Raw genomic sequence first — 5,216 nt, 5'->3', positions numbered from 1 at the left:
AATTCACATATTCATTTGGGCGTCACAACTGAAGTGGGCATGATGGAAATGTTTCCAAATTCAAACTAAAGTCATTATGGGCTCGAATCCCCTTGATGTTATTTATTAGTAGTGGGCCCTGACCTCTTTTGTATTTAAAAAAAGTCATTATGGGCTCAGATTAATTGGGCTCCCAGATATCTCATGGGTTCATTACTCCTGATGTTGTTTTTCTACAATTTTTGTGCCAACAAAAAATCTATAAATTGTGCTTTTTCAACTTTATTTTGTTATCTCTGCCTTCAGTTAAATCTCTTTTATGTATTCTTGGGGGGGGGGGGGGACTATTAACACTACTATGCGATACAAATGTCAAGTGTTATTTTCTAGTCATAATTCTGGACTGATCTTTTTCACCACAAAAGTAACTATTGGAATTATTCACAAAAAAGAAGAAGTAATTATTGGAGTTTAAAAACCAGTATGATCATATCTTCATTGGATCAGGGCGTATGGTGGTTGATGATACTAATTTGTAGTTCAGTACGTTGTAGCATGTTCTCATTCTGTTATAGAATGCAGTTTCCATTGGCTCAAGAAAGCAAAACTAACCTGAACTAAAATTAACAATAATATATAAATATATCTCTCTCTCTCTCTTTTTCACACATAATCACTCTATATTCTGTTTCAGGTGATACTAAACTATGTTTTTGTGTGTTTCAAAACATCTCTTATTAATTATAGCTATCTCATCACAATTTATGTTATCATGTAGTTACAACAATAACCTGCTATGGTTTAGTAGCAAAGAAGCCATTAAACTGAGAGAACATCTTCCATCCTTGGTTCCATTTTCTGCATCCACACATATATATCAATGCCTACAGAAACTTGCAAAATTCGTGAAGCCAACTCAAGTTGATAGCATCTTTGACCTCACACAGTTCATACCCTGTTGGTGGTCTGTTGATGCGACTCTTCCCTGAGCACTTCCAAGCCAAGTCATGTACTTTGTTCATGCACTTTTCATCCTTCATTCCATTTTTGATGGCACAATCCACAGAAACTTGCTGAATTGGTGAAGCCAACTCAATGTGGAGAGTATCTTCAAGCTCACACAGCACATACCCTATTGGTTGTCTATTTATGCGTCTCTCTCCTCCAAGCACTTCCAAGCCAATTCACATACTTTGTTTGGAGAATCTAAGTTCACTTTTCCGTTCAATATATAGGTCTATAATCACATGAAATGTGCCCTTTTCTTCGCAGTTTGATGCCCATCTTGCCAAATTAATACTTTGTTGGACGAGTGTCGTCTAAAGCAGGGTTGTCACAGATAACTTTCATCAGAACCATCCCGAATGAAAACACATCTGATTTTTCCATGAGATATTTTGTTCTGAAATACTCAGGATCAATATAACTAAAACTACGCTTAACAAGGGTTTACATGGCTCTTATCAAGAGGTGGACCTTTTCTTGAGATCCCAAAATCAGCAATTTTTGGGTCAAAATTGCAATTCAAGAGAATATTTGATGTCTTAACATCGTGATGGATTACACTTTGAGGAGCTTCCGTGCGTAGGTAATGAAGAGCATTTGCAGTCCCAGTGCATATTTCCAATCTCTGCTTCCATGACGAAGGAAAAAGTTTGTCCCATGGAGATGGCCACTTAAAAATCCATTTGCCAAGAATTCGTAGGGAAAAAAGATATGGGAATGATAAAAAAAAAATTATCTCTCTAGGTTTCTAGTAAAACAAGTACTATAGTCATTTGATAAAATTTTAAAATTCCTCTTTAGATCATGTGACCTGATTAAGATTTTGACAAATTCAATAACTCAAAAAGAATTTGGTGACAAATTTAATAACCCAAATAAGAATTTGGATTATTTCAGTGTTTTTGTAAGGGATTTTTCCTTTTTCTTTTACTTAATACAAATCTCGATTTAAACATGCGTGAATAAAAAATAAGCACTTTTACAGAAATCTGGAGTACTTGTGTGATAAAGGAATAATCTCTTCAAAACATAAAAAAACTGGAAAACCCAAACTAAATATTTATTATTTATCATAAAATAAATAAACAATAATCACATCAATACATAATTAAGTTCCGACACACAAATTAAACAATAAAAACCAATATATATACATATAATTTTTTTAATCACGCATAATTAAAATGCGCGCGCACCATCGTTGTTCAATTTGGATTTCTTTTCTGGGTAGAAAATCTGATATAAGCACATTGATCATGCCCTATATATCTATCTTTGCTAAAATTCAATGGATTAGTACATAACAGAGACTTAATCAGATGAAACTGGACAAATCACAACGCAACAACTTGCATAATCCGTCACCGGTTTCTCCAGGCAAAAAATACTGAAAAGGATTTATACCCATCAAATTGTTCAGTGACTAATTCTTGCCCGCAAGAGCGGATCAAACAAACATTCAATGGGCACGGTTGAACCACTGAGAATCCGTACGAAGAGAGTTGAAAAGAGAGAATGAAGAATGCAAGAAGGAGAAGAGGGCTTACAGTTATTGGATGCGAAGGTTCTCTAAGCCGAGTACCCCGAGCAGCGAACTCTTTTTATTTATTTATTTATTAATTATTATTTCGGGTTAGAAGCAGGGCAGGGCAGGGCAATGGGGCGAGCAGCGCACTCGTAAAGGGCAAAGAGGTCAACAAAACCGAGGTTTGAGATTGAGAGGGAAGGATTGTGTAGTTGGCTGTCGGCTGTGCCTGTCAGAGCCTGGGGAGCTGGAAACCGAAACTCGGCCTTTATCCGGCTTATTTCTCAGCCCGGTTAGCCCAAGAGGCTTTTCAAAGATTTTGTTGGCCCTCAAAGAGGCCTTTCTAAGGTTGACCCTCCCATGTCATCAAATTTTAACCTGAAAAAAAGACTGAGAGGCTATTTGAGATAGCATTCAAAACTACTCATAAATACGTTTTACGTAAGTTGAAAAACTATTTATAAGTTATCCAAAACACAGGCTTATACAATGGGAAAAGGATTTGATTTTAACTTTGGGGATCTCATGTTCATGAAAGTGAAGGAAAATTGTTTCTTGAGGATGCTCTATAGTTTCAAGTCAAAAAAATAAGAAGATACTCTGTAATGAGGACCAGAGAGAGTAATAATAAACCATTAATGCTAGTTATTTCTTTGGTCCTATTAAAGCAAAGAGAAAATTTTTTTAATCATATTTATAAGTTACTTCATTAAATTTTTAGCACAAATGTAACATTTTGTTTTTCATTTATTATAGTATAGATAATTAATTTTTTTATAGGTGTATATATTAAATAGGGGTAAATTCAGAAAGTTGTTATATTTTAATAAAAAGTTAATACAGTTTAACTTTTTTTTTTGTCTGTGCAAAGCATACTAAAAATACCTTATAAATAGAATGAGAGGAGTATACAAACGAAAGACAGCTGGAAAATATATGGTTAGGAAGGAAAATCATTGAAATTTTATTAAAATAATAAAAGGTAAATTAAGTGGATGCCAACTAACTAGGATTAAAATATTGTTTATTGATTTTTCAATAAACAACTAACCATATCACAACCCCCCCCCCCAACAAAAAAAACTTTAGAAACCATATGGCACCTAGCTATTGCGTCCTGTTTCTATACGCACGTACATAAATGTCACCCCAATTAATATAATCCATCATATACACAATTATATTTGAAACTGAAACCATCCAATTTCTTCACCGACCATTACTTAGTATTTTCGCAGCCTTGCAAGTGGAGGGCAGCCTCTAAGCAGAACATGACGCATCCCACTGTTGGACTGTTGATCCTTTTCCCTTCCAAACGCATCTTCGCACTTCCCAAACTTTCATCACAGATTTGTCTCTCGCCTTCCCTATCAGACGTGGGTCTATTATCTCGTTCTGGAATTCAGCAATGCCTTTTTTGGATCGAGGGTTTGCTCTTTTGGTCACAATCTTCGTACCATCTTCGAGTTGTCCCAGGAACACCTTCCCAAACCCACCAATGCCAATATGATTCTTCTCTTTGAAATTGTTGGTTGCTTCTTGAATGTCTTGGAACGTCAATATTCTAAGACTTCCACCGTCGGTTTAGAAAGTTCCGTTGGACTTGTCGGCTCTTACGGAAGGACGACAACATTATAAAACACCCACGAGCGCCCCAACAATAAATGCTCTAAAAGACTGCTGCTTTTGGAATTTTTAAATTCGACTTCTTAAATATGTCGTCAACTGAGGAAAGCCCATCCAAGCTTCTCACGTCGTTGCTCATCTTCATAATCTCTAGGCTGTTAAAAAAAGCATTAAAGCTCTGCTGAAGCCACTAGCTTCCACTGAAACACTCAGTTTATCTGAATCTTCTTCAGAAGTATTATTGGTGACATAGTCGATAACGTATGGAACACCAACATCATAGGAAAAGGCTGATAGATTCAGATTTTTCAACTCAACCTCGGAGTTTACGCGCACATTGAGATACAAGCTGTTTCTGGACTCGGTAATTATATCTCAGAAATGCATTCTCAGAATGTATTTAAAATTTGGATCGACTGTGAAGACCCAAGTCAAATTGGACTTGGTTGAAATATATTTCAAGGCTTTTGCTGTGGCATAAACATCTGCGGGAAGGTGCTACCTCGCAAAACACGAAGTCGGTGGATGAAGACTTTGTGGAGAATGGGTTCACCGACACATTTGACGCTAAAGGGTTAGGCTGGACATATTTATTGTCCTCTTCCCAAACTCTGAAAAGAGTGCCGTTTTGTGAAGGGACGAAGGAGTGGCCTCCCATGTTCAAGCGGTAAAAGGTTTCAAGAGCAGTATCTTTGAATGTTGGAAAAGATAAGGTATGATTAAAAGAGAATATCTCATGTGGGACAGAAACAACCTCAATGGCATTCACAAATGCAACATCGGAGTCTCTAGAGGGAATAAAGTGAGGGTTAAAGTGTCAGTATTTACATCAATCACGAACTCCTTGAACAAATAAGAACTATTGCGTTTAGAAGTGTTAAAAGCTAAAGCGATCAAGGAGGATATAGCATCCAGTGACAACACTGAACGAGACTGAAGCTAATATTACTGAAAGAGGATGAAAGTAAAGTGGGATGAAATACCAGCCCTTGTGGTTGACGTTGAAGCTGTAAGAAGTTGAGATTGTGAAAGTTCTTATGCAGATTGATGAATGGGGGACAAGGTTCTAGAAGAATTAATG

At 36.5% G+C, this 5,216-nt stretch overlaps 1 pseudogene; it reads right to left on the bottom strand.

Moving 5' to 3' along the window:
• Positions 1-863: 863 nt before the first annotated feature.
• Positions 864-4,793, bottom strand: LOC114762249 (receptor-like protein kinase THESEUS 1; annotated as a pseudogene).
• Positions 4,794-5,216: the final 423 nt, after the last annotated feature.

The sequence above is a fragment of the Neltuma alba genome, unplaced genomic scaffold (genome assembly GCF_004799145.2).
Source record: "Neltuma alba isolate B1F8T4 unplaced genomic scaffold, ASM479914v2 tig00011202_pilon, whole genome shotgun sequence".
NCBI lineage: Eukaryota > Viridiplantae > Streptophyta > Magnoliopsida > Fabales > Fabaceae > Neltuma > Neltuma alba.
Note: the sequence above shows the minus strand (reverse complement) of the source record. Positions and strands in the feature narration are given on the sequence as shown.